The sequence below is a fragment of the Heterodontus francisci genome, chromosome 36 (assembly GCF_036365525.1).
Source record: "Heterodontus francisci isolate sHetFra1 chromosome 36, sHetFra1.hap1, whole genome shotgun sequence".
In the NCBI taxonomy this organism is placed as follows: Eukaryota; Metazoa; Chordata; class Chondrichthyes; order Heterodontiformes; family Heterodontidae; genus Heterodontus; species Heterodontus francisci.
In genome coordinates this window covers 9558064-9581973 of record NC_090406.1, presented here as the reverse complement: position 1 = coordinate 9581973, position 23910 = coordinate 9558064, and the positions used below count along the sequence as shown (strand labels likewise).

Genomic DNA, 23910 nt, shown 5'->3' with positions numbered 1-23910 from the left:
AATTTCAAGCTTCTTTACAAAAATCCACCTTTGTTGTTGTTTTGCTTAATAGTAAGATAAATTTTTAATGCCTTTATCTTTCCGAAATTGTCTCGCTGACCCCCTATGTAAGACAAAAATTGTAATGTGCCCCGCCACGTGAAAATGTTGTGTACCCCTGCTTCAAGCCTTTAATCTTGTGTTTTAAAATCACCTAGCAGCAAAAGCATTGGCAATGCATATTATTTTGCTTGCTAGCTAGCTAATACAGTTGTGCTGCTCTCCATTGTTGTTTGTATGCTTAGCTACTTTATTTATAGGGAGAAATGTGTTTTAATTTGGACTGTGTTTTGATGACATTAATTTGGATATATACTTTATGTACAGATTAATCACCCCCATGTCAGTGGCTGAGTTAATAATTTTATCAAATGTCTGTGGTGCAACATGTTGGTACTATTGCTGGTACTGACTCTGACTCTGACTCCAACCTTTGAATAATAGACTTACTCTGAATGCCAACTCTGAACCTATGTACCAGAGTCACAATTGAAGTCCCGCCTCATTCCTACTTTGATTTGTCGCTTCCCAATACAGTCAACAATACAGCTAAAATTTTGATTGGCTAACGATTATGTCAATCAATCTAAAAAAAGAAAATCTGGAAGCCGTTATGTGTGACGTCATGTTCTCCGACTCAGCCTAACATGCTGGCATCTTTTAAGCCCCGCTTCCAAGCTGCGCGGCCATTGGCTGGAGTCGCGGGGCCTTGCGATTGTGATTGGCCAGCCGGTGCGTCCATCAGGCCGAGACGGTGTTTGAAGATTGGTTGATTCTGGTTCTTGGTTGGGTCTCGTGCGGGCCTTTAAACCCAAGGGGTAAGTGCACGCGGGGTAAGGGGCGGTTGGTGAGGGGACGGGGTAGCCCTTATTGGGTGCAAGGAGCAGCGGGGTGAAGGCTTCTGTGAAGCAGGGTTTCAGTGCTAACAAGAAAAATAAGGAGCCGCTGGATGGGCGGCGGGGGGTGTGGCATGAAGGACAACCTGGGGTTAGTTATTTTCAATTAGATTATTCCTCTCTTGACTCTTGAGGGAAAGTATGTCTGAAATGGCGGGGGGTGTGGGGAATGAAGAATAGGCGCCATTTACAGGGTGGGTGGGTTTAAAGAGACCTATAATGGCTCCTGGAGTCGCTGCAACTTCGTGTCTTCTGTCATAGCCGAGGCTTTTTTTTTTGGATCCAACTCCAGTACGTTTGTGTGAAGGCAGAGACGGGGGCCGAGCTAGTAAGGAAACCAGCGGACAGTTTAAAAAAAATTTTTTTGATACATTTCTGCAGGGTGCTACATTATTTTAGTTTAAGATTGCAGCGGGCACTGGAGTTGAATATTAGCATTTTTGTGTAGAATTGCATTTCATGTAGGTTGTGGTTGTTGGAAGGTTTTATGTGCATTGAGGTGTTTATTAATGCAATGCCATGTTACAGGGGGAGGCACACACGAGACCGATGTTGCATCAATAATTTTACATTGATAGGCTTAAAGATAAAAATCATATATCGTAAGATTGAACTTTTGTATGGATTTGATTTTTTTTCTAAAATATGGGACATTGGAAATTTGATAACAGCAGTAAGGTACATTAGTAGCAACAAACTTAGTGCTTATTAAAATTAAGTCTATATTGAGTTGAGTTGTAAATCTATAATGTATAAATCTATAAATCTATAATTGTATCATAGAATATTGTTGCTTGTCCATTTATGTGATTCAGTTGCAGGATCCTGCTGACCATTCATCCCTGTCCGTATGATGCTTGGTTGACAAAAAAAAAGTAAATCACCAAATTTGTATATATTGTGCTTCAAGGCACATACTGTCATCAAGACTCTTAAATGTGTTACTGACTTGAAGCCCACTGCGGACTGTGCCCTGTGTGTGATCAGTCCTGTGTAAGGAGTTCCCTCTGTCATTTGTAGCAAATTATTTTCTGGTAATCTGCCATAGTGATGTAACAGAAGAGTATAATTAACTTCTGTGAACATCCATGGGCTTTCCACTGAGACTAGAAAAAAAAGTGCTGAAATTAAAAAAACAAACTTTTTGTAAAAGCTGCATAGCTTCTTAAATGGTCTGGCAGATGATCATCAATGACTTCCATTTATATAGTACCTTTTTAATGTAGTAGAATGTCCTAAAGTGCTTAAAGACACTACCCAGTGTAGCACTAAGCTAGGTTTGATTCTTGATCTGCAATAATTAGTCTCAGTGACACTGGGCTTGGGAGAGGAAAAATCAGCCACTTTTCCCTGTTCTGGATTGCAATCTGTGTGACTTTTTGTTGGCAAGTGCATGTGTGTGGCTGTTGGGTGAGGTGGAATTACTTGCCAACACATGAAGAATAGTAACCTGGGTGAGCTACCAGTCAGCTACTGGAGTCATTACCTCTAGGACAACTGTAACCTAATCTTAGATGGAACTTGATATTAATCTTCAACTTGTAGTTTGCACCCTGTTGTGCATGTTCCTTTTTTTAAGCTGTATTTTCCCTGTGTACTGATCTGTGAATCTACTGCTATCAGCATTAATATCCTAACTAGACACTGATGTCCATTTAAAAAAAAAAATACATTTTCAAAATTTTATGCCAAATATTTTACTAGTGCTACAGGTCTAATTTTTCAGAATGGAAGTGACATTAGTAAGCTAATAGAGCTTTGCTTACCAGTGGTCTTGATCTATTTCTGCTTTGTAACATGAGAGTTGCATTAAGGTTTACATGGTCTTAGTACATTGTTATTTATAATTGAGATGATAGGAACAGTGCTAAATTGGAGAGTAAAACAGTAAAATTGAGACAGCTGTGTTTTTAATTTGCGCAGCATTAATTTATATTTGTATGTGGGTGTATGTAGTGTCACTGAGTGGCAATGTTGTAGTAAATTTGGAATTATTGCTGGTTGATGCAGGCTATCCAAGAACTTTAAAAAAAAAAGTTACTAAGTTGCAAATTCCTTTTTATTTAAAAAAAAAAGCACTTGTAAACTGTGTCTAACTTTCCTGATTACCTGGTAGGTAACGTTACTGTCCTTTATAGCAATTCAACTCAATGAGACAGTTGAATCCCCACAGGAAAGGCAGCCATTTTTACTTTTGACATTTAAATTTTTTTTTACCTGTTGTTAAGTTTTCTCCATATGCAAAAATCCTTGCTATTTAGTGAATGCTGAAGTGGACAACTTTGCTATTGTTTCCTGGGCAGCAGCTGAAGACTCCAACTAACATGCTGCACTGGTAAGCATACCTATTATTGCTTCCCAGCTGTTCTCTAATTGTGCCTGGAGTGGCTATAAAGGCCAATTCTAGAGTGACAGACTCTTCCACAGGTGCTGCAGAAAAATTTGGTTGTCGGGGCTGTTACACAGTTGTGAAATTGATACAAAATTACCTATCTTGTCCTCCATCCACTTAAGATTTGTGTAGAAGTCTCTAATGCCCTATGTGCTGTTCAACTTCTTATTTAGACAAAGTATAGTGTAAATCCTTTTGTTGCTTAAACATAGTTTTTGTTTTAGATCTGAATGTGGAATGTGATCCACTGTCATTTCTAGGCAATTAATTCCAGAATATTACAAATGGTTCTTTCAGTTTTTCCCATTGTCTTTTTGCTTCCACAGTACTCTTTATTGCTTTCATGTAATACACAAATGTAAAACTTGCACTATATGTGCATTATGCAAGTTTTATATTGCATATTGTACTTTGAACAATTTTCTCTCCTGTTGCAAATGTTAACTCTTTGCTGGATTGCATTGGTTGCGTTTTTTATTCTCTCTTCTCCAACCTGAATCTATATTCCACCATTTTGTAATGCTGAGGACCTTTTTTGATAGAACCAATGTAGGTTTTGTTGAGTGATCTGCAATTTTTTTTTTTTGTGTTCCATCTGACTCTTAAAAATGGTGGGTAATGGTATATTTCCACACCTTGATCAACTTTTTGGTGCCTTTTCCAAGGTGATTTCCCTCACGTAAGCTTGCCTTGTATTTTTCAGAATTTTTTCAAAAGCTAATTGCAACAAAGCTATGTTGAAATGGTGGCTCTGAAATGTGGTCAGTTGAAATGCACAATGAGAAAATTCATCAACCATGGAAATTTTACCGACCCATAAGTGCTATTGTTCTGAGCTTGGATTACTAGGGAACAAACAGCTGAGAGTTGATGTAGAATTCTCATTCAATATTCATTTTTGTTTCTTTTAAAAATAATTGTTTTCTTTCTCTTTCCTTTTTCCCCGCTCCCCAACCCTACCCATGAAGACATTGACTAACAATTTTGGGTCAACAATAATTTACATTTAACACAAACTTCACAGGAGCCTTATCAAACAAAATTTGTCACCGAGCCACGTAAGGAGATATTAGGGTAGATGGCCATAGAGGTAGGTTTTAAGGAGCTTCTTAATGGGAGGAGCGAGTGAGGTACGGGTTTAGGAACAACACTCCAGAGCTTTGGGCCTAGGCAGCTGAGATCATGGCCACCAATGGTGATTAAAATTGTGGATGCCTAAGCGGCCAGAATTGGAGAGGTGCAGAGCTCTGGTAGGGTTGTAGTACTGAAGGAGATTACAGAGATATGGAGGGATTTGAAAACAAGTATGAGAATTTTAAAATCAAGGCATTGCTGGACCAGGAGCCAATGTCAGTCAGCAAGCATTGGGGTGATGGTGAACGGGACTTGATGCAAATTAGGATATTATGGCCACGTGATGAGGGGTTTGGGTGATTCCACTGTTCAACTCCCACTTGACGGTAGCAAGTGTCATTAGGGTTTAACCCCTCTGTGTTTTGTCAAATAAACAGACAGCGACAGGTTTTCTTGTAGGTTTAAAACAGAAAATCAGTTATTTATTGATCAATACGCCTTGACACGAAATTGTCGCAACCGCATCCACGCATGCATTTGCACGTGAGTACGCGCGCACACAGGAAGAGACAGAGAGAGAGGGGAAAAGGGGTAAGCAGTTGTAAATGGCAGTAGGTTTCGGGGGTCACAGTAAACCTGCTGAATTCTCTGGAAGTCAAGTTCTCGGTTGCAGGCCTGAGGTGTTTATAAGTTTCTCCCTTGGTTGAAAGTTCAGTCATTTTGGAGCACATTGTTCACATTTTACAAGAAAGGTCCATTCTTTAAAAGACTAAGTCAATTTTTATAACTTCAGTTTTAGTCTTTTTAATTGTTGCAGTTCTCGTAAGTGTGACAATATGGGCAGTAAAGTTTTGGATGAGGTCACGTTTATGTTGGATGGAAGATGGGGGATTGGCAGCAGAGCATTGGAATAGTACAGATTAGGGGTAGCAAAGGCATTGGTGAGGATATCGGCAACAAACGAGCTGAAGCAGGAACTGAATTGGGCAGTGTTGTGGAAGTGAGCAGTCTTGGGCCTTTGCTACTCACTTTAGACTTTCTGTATCTAAGGTTAGTGTCATCGCTGAATCCCAGCTCCATGCTTTAGAGATTATTTTAACATCTAAATAAGCTTTTCGTAGCATGCCCAAGATAATTAACAAAATAACCTTTCTGTTAATGGTTTGTCGCTACCGAAGTTATACTATAAGATCTCCTTAGTCTTCAGTGGCTACAGAGCATTACAACTTCAAATTTTATTTAAATTTGTCTTGTGGATATATTTTGAACAACAAGTATATAGCTACAAAAGAACCCATTTAAATTCCAATTACACATTTAGTCATGATAAATCAGTGACCCTAATATGTTGTCCATTACATGGCATAGCCCTCTTGTTACACAAGTCCTGTGACTCACTGTGAAAAATTCCATATGTGTCTGTCTGTTTCTTCTGAGACTTGATGCATGGTTAGCACATCCTCTGGTTCTGAAACTAATTCTCTCAATTTGCTCAGCTCCGCTCTTTTTATAAAAAAAAAAATCCCCAAATCAGTTACTGGAACTTGCTGTATTTTCGAATGACTTCATGTTCAAAAATACATGTCTGTCATTAATATAGCTGAACAAATGTACTGTTTTGTGTTTGTTTGTAAGTTTGTCTCCATTCCAGCTTTATAGACAAATGAACTAAACTTGAAACATTTGTGTTAAGCTGAATTTGAGACTGTTATAGCTGAAGTTTCTTTCAAAAACTCTAATGATTAGATTTAAAGGCACTGCAGCCAAGGAAAACTAGACAAACAAATATACTTCATTTTTGGCACCAGGTATTTTTCTAAAGGTGCTAGCAGCCATCTATTACCTTAACTAAGTGACTGTTTGTTTGTTTTCTTTCTTATATGAGTCTAAATAGAGAACGTTGAAATACTATTTGGCTCTGAGTGGGATCACAGCCTAATCCTGTTCCCAACTGATGCCTGTGTGTGCATTACCCAGCAGGAGTTACAGACCACTTTCCCTCCCCCTTCTGTTCTCCTGTAGTGCTGAAAATGCAACATTCTTAATTTTGAATTGATTTAAGATAAAATAGTTTTGTATGTTTTTATGTCTTTGTGCAATTGAAGTGAACAAAGCAACAGATAGTCTTATATGGCATGTGAGCTTCAATCCGAGTCTCTCGTCATTTGAATGCTGGGCGCGAATACTAGGTGTTGCTTTATTTTCATGGAATAAAAAGCCTAAATCAAACCAAGTCTGATGCTTAGTGTTGACCAAACCTCAGAGCCTATGGGCAACAGCCAAGAGAACTTTGATTTTCTGTAGCTTCCAGATAAGTTAGGGGTAAATGTTTTGTATGACAATGAACCATATCGACCACAGACTGTTCAGGGCAGGTGAGTGGGCAGCAGATAACTTGGTAATTTCTTCTATCTTGTCACTCTGGCTTGGTTAAGAGTTTTTAACCTTTATTATGGAGTGTGATTGTTTCTATCCTATCGAGAGACCTCAGACTGGCAGCTGAGATGAATTCCTATGACTACTTTCTCTACTTCTCTTTCTGTATGTCTGTTACTGTAGCCAACTTTTCAAACTGTATTTTGAAATTTTAATTTTCAGTTGCTTCCATATTAGGTCCATGCCTGGGAAAGCGATCGACAGAAGCTCTTCTATAACTTGTTTTGCTTAACAAAACATTTTTAACTAGTGTAAGAGTTTTTCCTCCTGAATTTCTTCCAAATTTTTGGTCTGATTTACAATAGTTTTTTATTAAAAATAAGTTGAAGCTTACATTTAGTAAAGCCCAGTACGATGTTGATGGGTGTGCTAAGAAGGCAACAGACAACCTATAAAATGGTGTAATAATTGGTGCAAATTCTAATTCATTTCCTGACAAGATTCTGAATCTTCCATACAGTTGACGTTTATATACAGGTCAGATTGCAGTACTAGTCTAAAATAAATCTACATCTGCAGTTACAGAAGTTCTATACTGAAATTCTGTAGATCTGAACACTGGCAGTATTTAAAAATCACCAGAACGTTTAAATTTAGCAGAACTATCTATTTTCTGTTTGAAACTCTCTTGTTAAAGAAGCCCTTTTTAATCAGTCCACCATTGGCGGTCATAGCTTTAGCTGCTGAGGCCCTAAGCTCTGGAATTCCCTCCCTAAACCCCTCAATCCCCCTCTTTCCTCCTTTTAAAATGCTCCTCTTAAAAACTACCTCTTTGACCAAGATTTTGGTCAACTGCCCTCTTTTTTTTTTTATTATTATTTTGTCACAGGATGTGGATGTCCCTGGCAAGGTCAGCATTTACTGCATGCCCCCAACTACCCATGAAGATGGTGGTGAGCCGCCTTCTGGAATCTCTGCAGTCTGTCTGGTGAAGGTGCTCCCACAGTGCTGTTAGATAGCGATGATGAAGGAATGGCAATATATTTCGAGTCAGGATAGTGTGTGACTTAGAGGTGGTGGTGTCCCTGGGCACCTGCTGCCTTTGTCCATTTTAGATGGTAGAGGTGGGAGGTGCTACTGCAGTGCATCTTGTAGATGGAACGCATTGCAGCCACAACGTGTCTGTGGTGGAGAAAGTGAATGTTTAAGATGGTGGATGGGGTACAAGGCTAGTGGAGAGTATTCCATCACACTCCTGACTTGTGCCTTGTAGATAGTGAAAGATTTTGGAGAGTCAAGAGGTGTTACTTGCTGCAGAATACCCAGTCTCTGACCTCTTGTAGCTACAGTATTTTTGTGGTTCAATTAAGTTTCTGGTAAACTATGGCCCCCAGGATTTTGATGGTGGGATATTTGACAATGGTAATGCCGTTGAATGTCAAGGTGAGGTGGTTAGACTCTTGTTTGTTGAAGGTGGTCATTGTGTGGCACTCGTGTAACGCAAGCAATACTAATCACTTATCAGCCCAAGCTTTGAATGTTGTGCTTCTTAAAAGTAAATGGAACATTAATTAACTGTTCAATATGCATTCCATGGCTTCCCCCACCAACTCCCCACCCCCTGCTTTCTTTCTCTTCCATTTCTCCTGGGCAACGAGAAAGGTAAAATCTTGGTGTAAGGCTCTGTTACGTTACACCGTTGCAACATGCTGCTTCGCTTCTTCCATGCTGTGAACCCCAAGTGACACTGACACTATAACTTGTACAGGTATAAATTCAGATGTCTGACATTGAAAGAGATGTAACCCCCTTCCTACATCTGTCAATACTGTATTGTGATGAGTTGGTCCTTTACAAATCTCAATCCTTTTGGTCCTTGCCCTACTGAAGTATGATGTGTAACATAACAAATGTTTCACTTGGCTAGTTTGTTATTGGGTTTGGTCATTGGGACATCCTGGAATTGTTAAAACTATTTGGTTTAAGACCATTGGGCATGATACACCAGTGGAATTCACCTTCTGGAAACAGAGGAATATGTGTTGAAATTGCAGCACCTCCTTATTTTCTGTGCACTTCCAATTTTTTTTTAATAACTACAGTTTTTTCTTAAACTACATAATGAATAATTCAAAATGGCAATGTTTTCAACAGAGTTGTGCACCTGGGCTCAATACAAGTTTAACTTTGTGGTTTAGGTCTTTATAATTGAGTATAGGTGGTTAGGTAACTAATTGTTCATAAGCGAAAATCAATTTGCGTTCTTTTATGCCCTTGATCAGTTTCTGAAGTAAATTGTATTTTATACTGGCATATTTGCTCTGGAAGAATTGAGATTAACTTAAGTGTTCTGTATCTTTGACCTTAATCTGTTGTTCTTTGCATTGTCTACATTTAACTTTTTTTTTAAAACATAGTAAAATTTGAGTAAGTGGCTTCATACTAACTACTCTCTCACCTCTGGGACCCAAGTTCCTGTTTAACCATACTGATGAACTTAAAGTATTCTCTCTGACAAATGTAAAGGTCTTTTTGTGAAACTCATTTTAGGTTCTCTGAGCCTTATTTCTTGCACGCACATGTCCATAGCATAAAACTGCTTGCCAAAAATTGACATGTTTGTAATCAACCACTGGTAAAGATAAGGTGATACAACACTTATTTGTGTCAACCGTTGCTCAGTTGGTAGCACTCTTGGCTCTGAGTCACAATGCTCCGCCTTTAAGTCCCATTCCAGGGCTTGAGCACAAAGATCAAGGCTGACATTCCAGTACAGTCTTGAGGGAATGCTGTATGTCAGAGGTGCCCTCTTTCAGATGTGACGTTAAATTGAGGCCCCATCTGCCGCTTTGGGTGAATGTAAGAGATCCCATGGCGCTATTTCAAAGAACAGCAGGGGAGTTATTCCTCGCACCCTGGCCAATATTGATCCCTCGATCAACGTCACAACAGAACAAATGATCTGGTCATTATCACATTGCTGTTTGTGGGAGTTTGCTGTGCGCAAATTGCTGCTGTTGTTCCTACATTACAACGGTGACTACGCTTAAAGTGTTTTGAAATGTCCGGTGGTCGTGAAAAGTGCTATATAAATGCAAGTTTCTTTTTCCTGAGAAACTATGTTCTCTTACCCTGAGTCTTGACCAAAGCATAATATTTTGAACCTGTGTAAATTTTGATTTCTGCTGACTATGTGCTCTTAAATTCTAGATGCTGATCTCTTCCACTGAGTGTGGCACAATAGGAAGTAATATGCATGCAGTTAGACTGTTTACAGGTCTGATGTGGCTTTCTGCCATAAACCTTTCTTATTGGTTTCAGTTTTATTCTTTGCCAAAATATTCATTATGGCCCTAAATATGTGTTTGTATGCTGCACAGCATAGAAGTGGAAAGCTCTGGCAGTGGAGTGTGCTGCGCATTAAAAGCATGGGTCAAAAAACTGCATGTCGTTCATTTCTTCCGCCGGTCATGTATGCTTGAGTGTATTGCCTAACTTGTTTAATCTCCTTGGGAGAGTTCTTTTGACGTTTATCCCTACACACCTAAATGATATTTTTGATTTTAAGGTGCATTTGCTTCTAAAAACATTTTGTTTCATGTAATGGCCTGTAAATGCTGTAGAATTAATAGATAACCTTTCAGCTTCAATTTTTTTTGTTAACTTTTTTCAAAAGTTCTTCATGTTAATTTTTTCTCTCTCTCATTGAATTAGGATAATATTGGATCTTGTACCTGTACCCCAACATTGGTTAGATGATGAGTTTATGGCAGTGTGCTTTGTGGAGTGGGGTTGGGGTGTGGGGTGGTCGCGGGAGTGAAGTCTGTTTTGCTCTCGTAGTGGATTCTGTCTATTCGAATTTGTGGCAAATTATTTCAATGTTTCCATTGGAATCTTTTCAATGTAGATGATTTTTAAAAAACTAATATTAAATATTGAAAAAAGGGTGGGGGTGAGTTTGGGGAAGGGCAGGGAAATGAAAATATTTCACAGCTTTCAGAAAATGATACGCTTTCAGTGTGATGGCTCAAATCCTGTGCTGTGAAAGGATGTAAATATATTAAACCGGACTACTTGTACCATCCAAATGGCATAACATTTTTAAGAACTAGGTTTTCCAAAACACTTAACTTTGAAATATAATTGGAATCCCTGAGGATTTTTGCAAAGAATTGAGGCTCTTGAAACTGGATAGTTTTTTTACTAGAATGGTTACAGCACAGAAGGAGGCGCATTGTGTCCATACCAGCTCTCTGCAGCAGCAACTCACCCAGCTCCACTCGCCTGCCTTTTCCCTGTAGCCATGCAAATTATTTTCTCTTCGTATAATTGTCCAGTTCACTTTTGAAAGACCCGATTTGAATCTGCCTTCACCACACACTCAGTGAATTTCAGATGCTAACCACACACTGCGTTTTAAAAAAAAAGTTGTTTTTTTTCTCCTGTCGCTGTTCCTCCTTTTGCCAATCACCTTAAATCGGTGCCATCTGATTCTCGATCCTTCTACCAGCGGGATCAGTTTTTCCCTATCTACTTTGTCCGTGGTTTTGAATACCTCTATCAAATCTCCTGTTAATCTTTTCTCCAAAGAGAACAGCCCCAGCTTCTCCAATCTATCCACGTGGCTGAAGTTCTTCATCCCTGGAACCATTCTCCTGAATCATTTCTACATTCTTCCTAAAGTGTGGTGCCGAGAACCGGATACAATAGTCCAGTTGAGGCTGAACCAGTGCTTTATACAGGTTTATCATAACTTCCTTGCTTTTGTACTCTATGCCCCTAATTATAAAGCCCAGGATCTCGTATGCTTTATTAACTGCTTTCTCAACCTGTCCTGTCACCTTCAATGATTTGTGCATATATACCCACAGGTCTCTCTGCTCCTGCACCCCTTTAGAATTGTACCCTTATTTTATATTGCCTTTCCTTGTTCCAACCAAAATGTATCTCTTCACGCTTCTATTTAGAGAAATTGGAATAGCACAGCTTTAGTTTTGCTTGAGTTGAGAAATAAATCCAGTTTGCAGTAAATTACTGATTGATTATGATTTTTTAAATATATATTTATACTGTTTATAGGTAGAAAACATGAGAAGGTTTTCATTTACTCTGGGAATTGCTGGTATAACTGGTATTTGAGCAAATGGTACGTTGCTGTCAAGATACAATTAGTTAACTAGCAAACTTGAGTGAATATGGTTGTGAACATTTTGTGTATGGTTTTAGGATGGTGTGGCTAATCAGATGTTTTCACATCTAACTAGTATTGTCTTGGCTGCGAAATATGGCAGTCGTTCTTGCAGTGCCTTGCATGAAGTGAGTACCTGTTCTTAGACTTGCAGGTTGATAGGTAAATTGGCCATTATAAATTGCCCCTAGTATAGGTAGGTGGTAGGGGAATTGTGGGGATGTGGTAGGAATATGGGATTAATGTAGGATTAGTATAAATGGGTGGTTGATGGTCAACACAGACTCAGTGGGCCGAAGGGCCTGTTTCAGTGCTGCATCTCTAAATAAATACATTTAAAAAAATAAAAGGGCATGGGGGGAAGGGTGTTCAGAAATCATGTGTGCGTCAAGGAGAAATAATCCGTAGACAACGTGAAATGTGAATTTCATGGCTGAGTTCCAGAATGGGTTTGAGATCGGCCTCTGATCATCCCAAGTCTGAAATGAGCCTTAACTACAAGTTTATTAAAAATAAACTGCATGCTTTGGTACTTACAGGGCCCTGTAGAGAGATGAGCATGAAATTCAAGTGGAGCTGTATTTAGGGCATTAGCGGACCAACAGAAAACGGCATTGGGTTTTCTCATAAAATAGTTTTGCTTCTCTTCTAAGAATTACTGAATGGATTTTCCAATCCAGATTTGCATTTATTGCATGAATGCATTTTACTTCTGTTTTGGCCTGTACACATATGTCACTGGCTCCCTTCAGTGGTGGGAACTGAGTACTGTATCCCTTATTTTGAAACTAAGTCAAATCAAAATTCATGTCTGTATCTGTTGGATTGGGCTTGCTTTATTTCTCATTTTTAGTGCAATATTGGAATTCAGCTGTGATAGGGGCACAATGTTGCAATGTATGTCCATTGTCTAAAATGAAGCTTGTGCTTCTGTTTTGTGACGGCACCATCTATAGAAGAAATCACTTGAAGTTGTAAGATGTAATTCTTAAAGTATATTTTTTCCTAAATATGTTCTTGAACTACTTTCTCACTGCTCCTCTGTTTTGACACCCATGTTATTTTTGTTGACTGGGTTGTTTGCCCAGGAAATTTCTACTCGTTATCAATCTAAGGGCAAGGTACGTCTCATTGTTGAACAGAAAGTTGAAGCAACTCACCAGCTTCCAAGTTGTGCAATCATATCTTGCAACCTTAATTGCTCTTCTGTGTATACACTGTTGAAATCCCCATTTTACTTCCTATATGGAAGAGCTTTGGTCATCCCCAAAAAGCTTCACAGTTCATTGTTTTAAAGTGTAAGCAAATGCAATTTGCAGACAGTAAGGAGTAAAACAGCAAATGAAAGGGGGATGTGAATAATGTTGGCCTGGATACTGGGAGAACTCCCTATTTTGCATCTGCTGTAAGATTTTTTTTTTGGTTTTCTCTCCTCCAGTCCAACACATTTTTGACTAATTTTCTGTCGTGCCAAGTGATAAAGTAATTTTTAAGAGAGTTTGATGTAAAACAAGAGTTTAAATTTAAAGAAACAACGTTCCCAGCAATGAGACCTTATGCCAGTAATTGCACATATGCTGTCAGTGTTGCTCCTTAGTCAGTAAACAAGTAAAAAAAGAGATGGAATGCCCAGAAAAATAATTATTTTACTTTATTGATGAAGATAAATAGGAAGTTCCCAAAGTCTTGATGCCGAAGTGAGTACTTCCAACAATAAAACCTGTACACAATGCTACTGTAGTTACCAGCTGAGCTGGACAGAACACCCATCATCGTCCTTGGCACCAGAAATGACAACGGTAAACCCAGCCCTGTCAACATGCAAAGTCCTCCTTACTAATATCTGGGGGCTTGTGCCAAAATTGGGAGAGCTCTCCCGCAGACTAGTCAAGCAACAGCCTGACATAGTCATATTCACCGAAACATACCTTACATCAGTGTCCCAGACACCACCATCATCATTCCTGGGTATCTCCTGTCCCATGGGCAGGCCAGACCCACCAGAGGTGGCGGCACAGTGGTATACAGTTGGGAGAGAGTTGCTCTAGGAGTCCTGAACATTGACTTCTGATCCCAGAAGTCTCAGGACATCAGTTTAAACACGGGCAAGGAACTCTGCTGCTGATTACCGTCTGCTGCCCCCCCCCTCAGCTAATGAATCAGTACTCTTCCATGTCAAACACCACTTGGAAGAAGCACTAACGATGGCAAGGGTGCAAAATGTACTCTGGGTGGGGGACTTCAATGTCCATCACCAAAAATGGCTCAGTAACACCATTACTGACAGAGCTGACTGAGTCCTGAAGGACATAACTGCCAGACTGGGCCTGTGGCAGGTGTTGAGGGAACCAACAAGAGGGGAAAAACTGCCGAGACCTTGTCCTCACCTGTTGCAGGTGCATCTGTCCATGACAGTATTGCTAGGAGTGACCACCACAATCCTTGTGAAAACGAAGTCCCGCCTTCACACTGATGATACTCTCCATCGTGTTGTGTGCAAGGAGGCTTCAAGGGGATTTGGACAAGCGAAATGAATGGGCAAAAACATGTCAGATGGACTATAATGTGAATAAGTGTGAAGTTATCCACTTTGGTAGAAAAAAACAAAGGCAGAGTATTTCTTAAATGGTGAGAGGTTGGGGCGTGTTGATGTCCAGAGACCTAGGTGTCCTTGTTTGAGTCACTAAAAGCTAGTATGTAGGTGCAAGCAATTGAGGGAAATGGTATGTTGGCCTTCATTGCAAGGGGATTTGAGTAAAGATGTATTGCTTCGACTGTATAAAGCCTTGGTGAGACCGCACCTGGAGTATTGTATACAGTGTTACGACCGGGTGAGAAAGGGATCTTTTGCTGTCTTCACTTGGTCTTATTGTAACAGGGTTTATTTTTAACACTGTTTTTTGAGCTCCCCCCTTTGTGAATCCTTGTTCAGTTTTCCAATTATAAGGCAAAGAAATGGGCATAAGCAGGCTTTCTCAGGTTTAAAGAAGAAAAGTGAAAATTATTAAACCTTAAACTCTATGGTTAATACCTATGGATATACGATGCACACGTGATACACACGTGCAAATAAGGACAGAAAAGAGCAGAAGAAAAATAAAATGAAGAGGTTTGAGGTAGTCTGTAAAGGGGGTTTCTTGTTACTGTTCCTGTGTTTCCAGTTCACCATAGAGTCCTTGATTGTAGACCGCTCTTATTTTTTGTTAGGGCCCAGTATTCTTAAATCTTGTTCACTGTAGGAGATTTTTCTCTCTTGGGGTTCATGTGTCTTCAATGGTTTCTGAAGCTGATGAGAGCAGACAGGAGAGAGGTCTTCTCAGTCCAGGAGAAAAGTGCTTTCTGATTTCAAAATTCTGTTGGAAGCTCAAATTCAAATAACTCTAAGTCAGTCATGTGATCAAACTGGCCCAACTCTCTCTCTGTTTGTCTATTTGGCCATCTTAGTAGTCAACCTGGAATGCTTCAATGTCTGTTAATCAAAAGTTCATTGTGGATTAAATTGGAGCAGGGAATAGCTCCTTTTGTCTTTTTTTTGAAGTCTGTTATGCTAATGTGTCTCTCCAGCCAAAGTCTCTGATTTTTTTTCTTTAAAGCAAGTTCTTTCTTCATCAATTTGAAATCATTTTTCATGTGGCAAAATTAATTTTCCTCATTCTTGGCAGGTGGGGGGGGGCTTGCCTGACAACAGTTTTGGTCTCCTCATCTAAGGAAGGATATACTTGCTATAAAGGGAGTGCAACGGAGGTTCACCAGACTAATCCCTGGGATGACGGGGTTGTTTTATGAGGAGAGATGGCAGAAACTGGGCCTGTATTCTCGAGAGTTTCGAAGAATGAGTGGTGATCTCATTGAAACTTTAAAAAATTCCTACAGGGTATGAAAGAGTAAATGTGAATAGGATGTTTCCTTTGGCTGGTGAGTCTAGAACAAGGGGACACAGTCTCAGAATAATGGTGCAGGCCATTTAAGATTGAGATGAGGAGCAATTTCTGTGGAATTCTCTATCTGAGGGCTCTGGAAACTCCATCATTGAGCATGTTCAAGAGATAAATCTATAGATTTCTGAATACTAACGACATCAAGGGATAAGGGGATATTGGGGGAAAATGGCGTCGAGGCCATTTGTTTGGTCTGTGATCTGTTTGGTGGAGCTGGCTCAATGGCCTACTCCTATTTCCTATTATTCTACTACTGTGCTAAATGTGTTAGATTCAGAACAGATCTGGCAGCTCAAAACTGGGCATCCATGAGGTGCTGTGGACCATCAGCAGCAGCAGAATTGCATTCAACCACAATCTGTAACCTCATGACCTGGCATATCCTGCACTCTACCATTGCCATCAATCCTGGTTCAATAAAGAGTGCAGAAGAACATGCTAAGAGCAGCACCAGGCATACTTTAAAAAAAAAAGTGTCAACCTGGTGAAGCTACAAGACAGGACTACTTGCATGCCAAACAGCGAAAGCAGCATGCGATCGACCAGGCTAAGCAATCCACAACCAATGAATCAGATCTAAGCTTTGCAGTCTTGCCACATCCAGTCGTGAATCGTGGTGGACAATTAAGCAATTAACTGGAGGAGGAAGATCCACAAATATCTTCAGCCAGAAGCGTTGAGTGGATGATCCATCTCTGCCTCCTCCTGAGGTCTCCAGCATCACAGATGCCAGTCTTCAGCCAATCCGATTCACTCTACATCAAGAAATGGCTGAAGGCACTGGATGCTGCAAAGCCTATGGGCTCTGACAACATTCCGGCAATAGTACTGAAGACTTGTGCTCCAGAACAAGCTGCGCCCCTAGCCAAGCTGTTCCAGTCGAGCTACAACACTGGCATCTACCCGACAATGTGGAAAATTGCCCAGGTATGTGCTGGCCACAAAAAGCAGGACAAATCTAATCCGGCCGATTACCACCCCATCAGTCTACTCTCTATCATCAGCAAAATGATGGAATGTGTTGTCGACAGTGCTATCATGTGCCACTTAAGCATAGGAGGAGTAGGCCATTCAGCCCATCAAGCCTGCTCCGCCATTCAATATGATCATGGCTGATCATCCACTTCAGTGCCTTTTTCCCACACTATCCCATATCCCTTTATGTCATTGGTATTTAGAAATCTGTCAATCTCTGTTTTAAACATACTCAATGACTGAACTTCCACAGCCCTCTGGGGTAGAGAATTCCAAAGATTCACAACCCTCTAAGTAAAGAAATTTCTCCTTTATCTCTGTCCTAAGGGTCTTCCCCTTATTTTGAAATTGTGTCCCCTGGTTCTAGACTCTCCAACCAGGGGAAACATCTTAGCTGCATCCACCCTGTCTATCCCTTCAAGTATTTTGTAGATTTCAATGAGATCATCTCTCCTTCAAAACTCTAGAGAATACATGTCCAGTTTCCCCAGTCTCTCTTCATAGGATAGTCCCACCATCTGGTGAACCTTCGTTGCACTCCCTCCCTAAAATAAGAGGACAAAAACGGCACACGCTACACCAGGTGGGGTCTAACCAAGGTTCTATACAATTGAAGCAAGACTTGTACTCCAATCCTCTTGCGATAAAGGCTAACATAGCCTCCTCTAATTGCTTGCTGCACCTGCATGTTAGCTTTCAGTGACTTATTGACGAGGACACCCAGATCCCTTTTGTACATCTACACTTTCTAATCTCGTACACTCATACTGAAGAGTGTCTGCAGAATCTCATCGACAGGTTTGCGGCTGCCTGCAAAGAATTTGGCCTAGCCATCAGCCTCAAGAAAACGAACATTATGGGACAGGACGTCAGAAATGCTCCATCCATCAATATTGGTGACCACGCTCTGGAAGTGGTTCAAGAGTTCACCTACCTAGGCTCAACTATCACCAGTAACCTGTCTCTCGATGCAGAAATCAACAAGTGCACGGGAAAGGCTTCCACTGCTATGTCCAGACTGGCCAAGAGAGTGTGGGAAAATGGCGCACTGACACAGAACACAAAAGTCCGAGTGTATCAAGCCTGTGTCCTCAGTACCTTGCTCTACGGCAGCGAGGCCTGGACAACGTACGTCAGCCAAGAGCGACGTCTCAATTCATTCCATCTTCTCTGCCTCCAGAGAATCCTTGGCATCAGGTGGCAGGATCTTTATCTCCAACACAGAAGTCCTCGAGGTGGCCAACATCCCCAGCTTATACACACTACTGAGTCAACGGCGCTTGAGATGGCTTGGCCATGTGAGCCGCATGGAAGATGGCAGGATCCCCAAAGACACATTGTACAGCGAGCTCGCCACTGGTATCAGACCCACGGGCCGTCCATGTCTCCGCTTTAAAGACGTCTGCAAACGCGACATGAAGTCCTCTGACATTGATCACAAGTCGTGGGAGTCAGTTGCCAGCGTTCGCCAGAGCTGGCGGGCAGCCATAAAGGCGGGGCTAAAGTGTGGCGAGTCGAAGAGACTTAGCAGTTGGCAGGAAAAAAGACAGAAGCGCAAGGGGAGAACCAACTGTGAAACAGCCCTGACAACCAATTTTACCTGCAGCACCTGTGGAAGAGTCTGTCACTCTAGTATTGGCCTTTATAACCACTCCAGGCGCTGCTCCACAAACCACTGACCACCTTCAGGTGCTTACCCATTGTCTCCCGAGACAAGGAGGCTAAAGAAGAAGACCATTTAAGAAGTACTCTGTGCATCTGTTCTTCCCACCAAAGTGGATAACCTCACATTCATCCACATTATATTCCATCTGCCATGTTCTTGCTCACTCAGAGTCTGTCCAAATCCCCTTGAAGCTGCTTTGCATCTACCTCACAACACACATTCCCACCTAATTTTGTGTCATCCGCAAACTTGGGAATACTGCATTTGGTCCCCACATCCAAATCATTGATATATATTGTGAACAGCTGGGGCCCAAGCACTGATCCTTGCAGTACTCCAGTAGTCACAGCTTGCCAATGCAAGAATGACCTGTTTATTCTTCTTCTCTGTTTTCTGCCTGTTAACCAATCATGCCAGTATATTATCTCCTATCCCACGTGCTTTAATTTTGCTAACCAACCTCCTGTGGGGGACTTTATCAAAAGCCTGCTGAAAATCCAAGTATACTATACCCACTGACTCCCCTTTATCAATTCTGTTAGGAACATCCTCAAAAAAAACTCCAACAGGTTTGTCAAACATGATTTCCCATTCATAAATCCATGTTAACTATACCCTATCAGATCATTATTATCCAAGTGTCCATTTATCACATCCTTTAGAATAGATTCTAGCATTTTCCTAATGATTGATGTAAGGCTAATAAGTACACAGCAATAACCTGCTCATCGATGCCCAACTTGGGTTCCGCCAGGGTCACTCTGCTTCTGACTTCATTGCAGCCTTGGTCGAAACATGGACAAAAGAGCTGAACTTGAGCCCAGGGGAGAATGATTGCCCTTGATATCAAGATCGCATCTGACTCGGTGTGGCATCAAGGAGCCCAAGCCAAATTGAAGTCAGGGGAAAACTCTCCACTGGTTCTGGTTGGAGTCGCATCTAGCACAAAGGAAGATGGTTGTGGTTGTTGGAGGCCAATCATCTCAGTCCCAGGACATTACTGCAGAAGTTCCTCAGGATAGTGTCCTGGGACTAATCATCTTCAGCTGCTTCATCAATGATTTTTCCTCCATCATAAGATCAGAAGTGGGGATATTTGCTGATTGTACAATGTTCAGTAACACTTGCAATTCCTCAGATACTGAAGCAGTCTGTGTCCATATGCAGCAAGACCTGGACAACATTCAGGCTTGGGCTGATGAGTGGCAAGTTACATTCGCGCCACACAAGTACCAGACAATGATCATGTCCAACAAGAGAGAATCTAACCATTTCCTTTTGACATTCAGTGGTATTTCCATCACTGAATCCCCTGCTATCAACATCCTGGGGGGTTGCCATTGATCAGAAACTGAACTGGACCAGCCACAAATACTGTGGCTACAAGAGCAGATCGGAGACTGGGAATTCTGCAGCAAGTAACTCACCATCTGACTCCCCAATGCCAATCCAACATCTACAAGGCAGAAGTCAGGAGTGTGATGAGATACTCTCAACTTGTCTGAATGAGTGCGGCTTCAATAACAGTCAAGCAGCTCGACACCATCCAGGACAAAGCGGCCCGCTTGACACCTCATCCACCACCTTAAACGTTCCCTCCCACCACCACTGATGCACAGTGGCAGCGGTGTGTACTATATACAAGATGCACTGCAACAACTGGGCGTGCCTCCTTCGATAGCACTTTCCTTACCTGCGATCTCTTCCACCTCGAAGGACAAGGGCAGCAGACACATGGGAACACTGCAATCTGCAAGTTCCTCTCCAAGCCACACATCATGCTGACTTTGAAATATATTACCATTCCTTCACTGTCACTGCATCAAAATCGTGAAATTCCCTCCTTAACAGCATTGAGGATGTACCCGCACCAGATGGACTGCAGTGGTTCAAGAATGTAGCTCATCAACACCTTCACAAGGGCAGTTGGGGATGGGCAACAAATGCTGGCTTTACAAATGACACCCACATCCCATGAAACCAACTTTTCAAAAAAGGCCAACGGCATCTGAATGATACATTTTTAGTTGCTGTGCAAATTAGCCAGTAGCAAGGAAGAAATACATGATTAATGAATCGTCACGAGATGCTGGTTGATGTGTGCTACTGCAGAACTTCACAAAAATAGCATCCCCGTGATTTCCATGAAGTATCTGCATTTGCACATTAATTGACCATTTAAATTTGCCACAAAGTTAAGTCTAGTACACTTTTAATGATGAGTTTCCACCTTTTGCTATCTCAGACATATCCTTGGCATCTCTTGGTGGGATATCTGCAATGGATCGGCCACGTTCATCGGATGGATGACTACCATATGCCACTGACCACTGGGTTATGACCTGCTGGACCCTCGTACCTCCACTACAAATGCACCTGCAAGCGAGATCTGAAGATGGCGGACATCGACAGACAACTGGGAGATAGCTGCTGATGGGCACCTTTGGCTGTCCGGAGAGGCATCGGAAGAGGCAAAGAGAAACTGAAAGCTCAGTTGGATGAGAAGAGGGTTCAGAGAACAGAGAAGCCAGTGAATTTAGCACCTTTTCAGCCCACTGTTTTCATGTGCAGCAGAGACTTCCATGCCAGATTCAGGCTCTTGAGCCACGCCAGGCGATGTTTAACAGAGTTGACCACCATGGCACAAAACATTGTGTCTCAAGACTGAAGGCTGCAAGCAAATTGTGAATGACTGCCAGTCAACCCCTCTTGCCCAGAATGTAAACAATTCTAAGTGTGGTTTTATTCCCACCTTCTCGTTCCTTCCTCTTATTTCTGGATCCTTTTAATCTCATTGGTTAAGGAGATACACTGTTGGCCCCCATTGTTCACCAAGGCTCAAAGTATATAGTCTGATTATATGCCCTGTTGCCCTCACTGCACCATTATCAATTCTCACTTTCAGCAACTTTGGACAATTTAAAAAAAAAAAAAAATCCTTTTTAACGTGCATGAATAAATCTAGCCAATGTGGCATGTCACAACATTCCCTGCTCCATCAGAATCTGGCCCAATATCTTTTTATATGTAGTGTGTACTTCCTGAAAATAGTTATTCTGTTTCTGCTATTTTGGTAACACCTGCCTGCAAGTATGAACAATGATGTAGAAATGGCACTATTTAATTTACATTTCACTTGAGTCCTGCAATGTGGCACTCTGCTCATAGTGTCAGATTCGAAGTTTTTCCCAACGAGTGGAACATTGCCCAAGTACGTCCTGTTCACAAAAAGCAGTACAAACGCAATCTAGCCAATTGTAACCCCAACAGTCTACTCTCAATCATCAGCAAGATAATGGTAGGTGTCTACAGTGCTATCAAGCAGCACTACCAGTAACCTGCTCATTGATTCTCAGTCTGGATTTCACCAGGACCATTCGGCTGCAGACCTCATTACAGTTTTGGTCCAAGCATGGACAAAAGAACTAAATTCCAGAGGTGAAGATGACTGCCCTTGACATCAAGGCAGCATTTGACTAAGGGTGACATCAAGGAGTCATACCTAGTACAAAGGAAGATGGCTGTTTGTTGTAGGCTGGACATCTCAGCCCCATGACATTACTTCAGGGCAGTAGTATAGGCCCAAGCTGCTTCAGCAAAGACCTTCCCTCCACCATAAGGTCAGAAGTGAGGATGTTTGCCAATGACTGCAGAGTGTTCAGTTCCATTTGCAGCTGCTCAGATAATGAAGTAGCCCATGACTACATGCATGCTCGGGCTAATAAGTAGCAAGTAAAAATTCATGCCACACAATGACCATCTCCAACAAGAGAAAGTCTAACCACCTCCCATTGACATTCAACGGCATTACCATCACTGAATCCCCACTGTCAACATCCTGGGGGTCACCATTGACCAGCTACAGTGGACCAGCCACTGTAGCTATGTGAACAGGTCAGAGACTGGGTATTCTGCAGCAGATAACCCACCTCTTGACTCTCCAGAGCCTTTCTCCCAAAGCCTTTCATCTACAAGGCACAAGTCAGGAGTGTAGTGGAATACTCTCCACTTGACTGGATGAGTAAGCTCCAACAACACTTCAGAAACTTTACCCCATCCAGGACAAAAGAGCTTGCTTGATTAGTACCCCATGCACCATGCTAAACATTCACTCCCTCCACCACCAGTACATAGAGGCTTTTGAAGGTGAGGGAGGGGCAGTAAATTGGAGTGGTTTTGCAGCAGTATTTGTGTCCAGGGCTGTGCTGAATTAAGGCTGTTTCATAATTGAGTTTATAGTAGGGAACACACAGTAAACTAGAGGTGGTGAAGTAAAATATTTATGCTGGGATGTAGGGGTGGATAAGATTACATAAGTAGCGAAGGGCATGGAGGGGATTGAAAATTAGCATTTTAAACTCCTTGAACTCAAAGATGGTGTGATTTGGGGTGTGGAATAGGATATGAATGGTAGAGGTCTGGATTAGATCATCTAATTTATACAGGGTAGAGCTGGAGAAGCCAATGACTTATATTGGAGAAATCAAGTTGGAAAATGACTAAAGCATGAGTAGAAGTTTTGGCTCTAGTGGGTGCAGATGTGCAATGCTGTGAAGGTAGAAGTAGCATTGGTAACAGTAGATTTTTTTTCTTTCAAAAATATTTATTTATAAAATTTGTAAAAATACATTACATCATTCAAATTACAATAAAGTGCAAAACAGATCATTTTCTTTTAATACAGTACATTAGGTGCCTCACTACGCTTGCCATTACAGGTTATATTTATGATGCACATTTACATTCCATGTCCAACTTTCTCTGGTACATGCAGACCAAGAGGTCTTACATGGGTTTCAGCCCCTCGATATACTATGGCAGGAGGGCTTTTGGTAACAGACTAAATGTGGGGTTAAAAGCTTGTCTCGGGGTCAAAAAGAACATAAATATTGCATATCACGTACCGGAGATGGGTGCAGAATTAGCACTTTCTGAAGCATGTAGTTTTTAATCTAAGCATAAGAGGGCAGCCTCCATCTTGCCAGTGTTCTAGAGAAAATTTAGACTTGTGCAAAAATTAATCTGACAGCACAAGTGGCGTCGAGTAGTGAGAGGAAAAAAGTTAAATGTTTTTTGTATTTGCATGGAAGTTGACCATGTGTTTGTGAGTAGTGTCACTGAATGATAACATGTAAATAAGCAAAAAGCATTTTCAGCTAGGGCTGTAATGGGAATATAGCTGCAATTAAGTGTGTTGGATTATCTTTTACTCTAGGTATGTGGGTATTCATGGATATGTTTATTCCTGCTTTATTTGTACATAAAATCATTTAATGTGCAAATAGATGCAGGGGGATGGGAACCGGAGCCACGGATCAGTGGATGGGGTAGCTGTTGAACAGGCAGATACCGAGTGCAGCGAGTCT

General features: G+C 41.3%; 1 protein-coding gene across 6 annotated transcripts in view; it reads left to right on the top strand.

Moving 5' to 3' along the window:
* The first annotated feature begins 762 nt into the window (after window positions 1–762).
* The window catches only part of LOC137351573 (guanine nucleotide-binding protein G(I)/G(S)/G(O) subunit gamma-7), a 231760-nt gene continuing 208612 nt past the window's right edge, over window positions 763–23910 (top strand). For 4 of the 6 annotated variants that reach the window (XR_010969519.1, XM_068016125.1, XM_068016130.1 and 1 more), the window contains exon 1: window positions 763–857. The gene's annotated coding sequence lies outside the window, so the exon portion shown is untranslated. The remainder of the gene's footprint in view (window positions 858–23910) is intronic. The other 2 variants (XM_068016126.1, XM_068016131.1) reach the window with 2 other exon arrangements.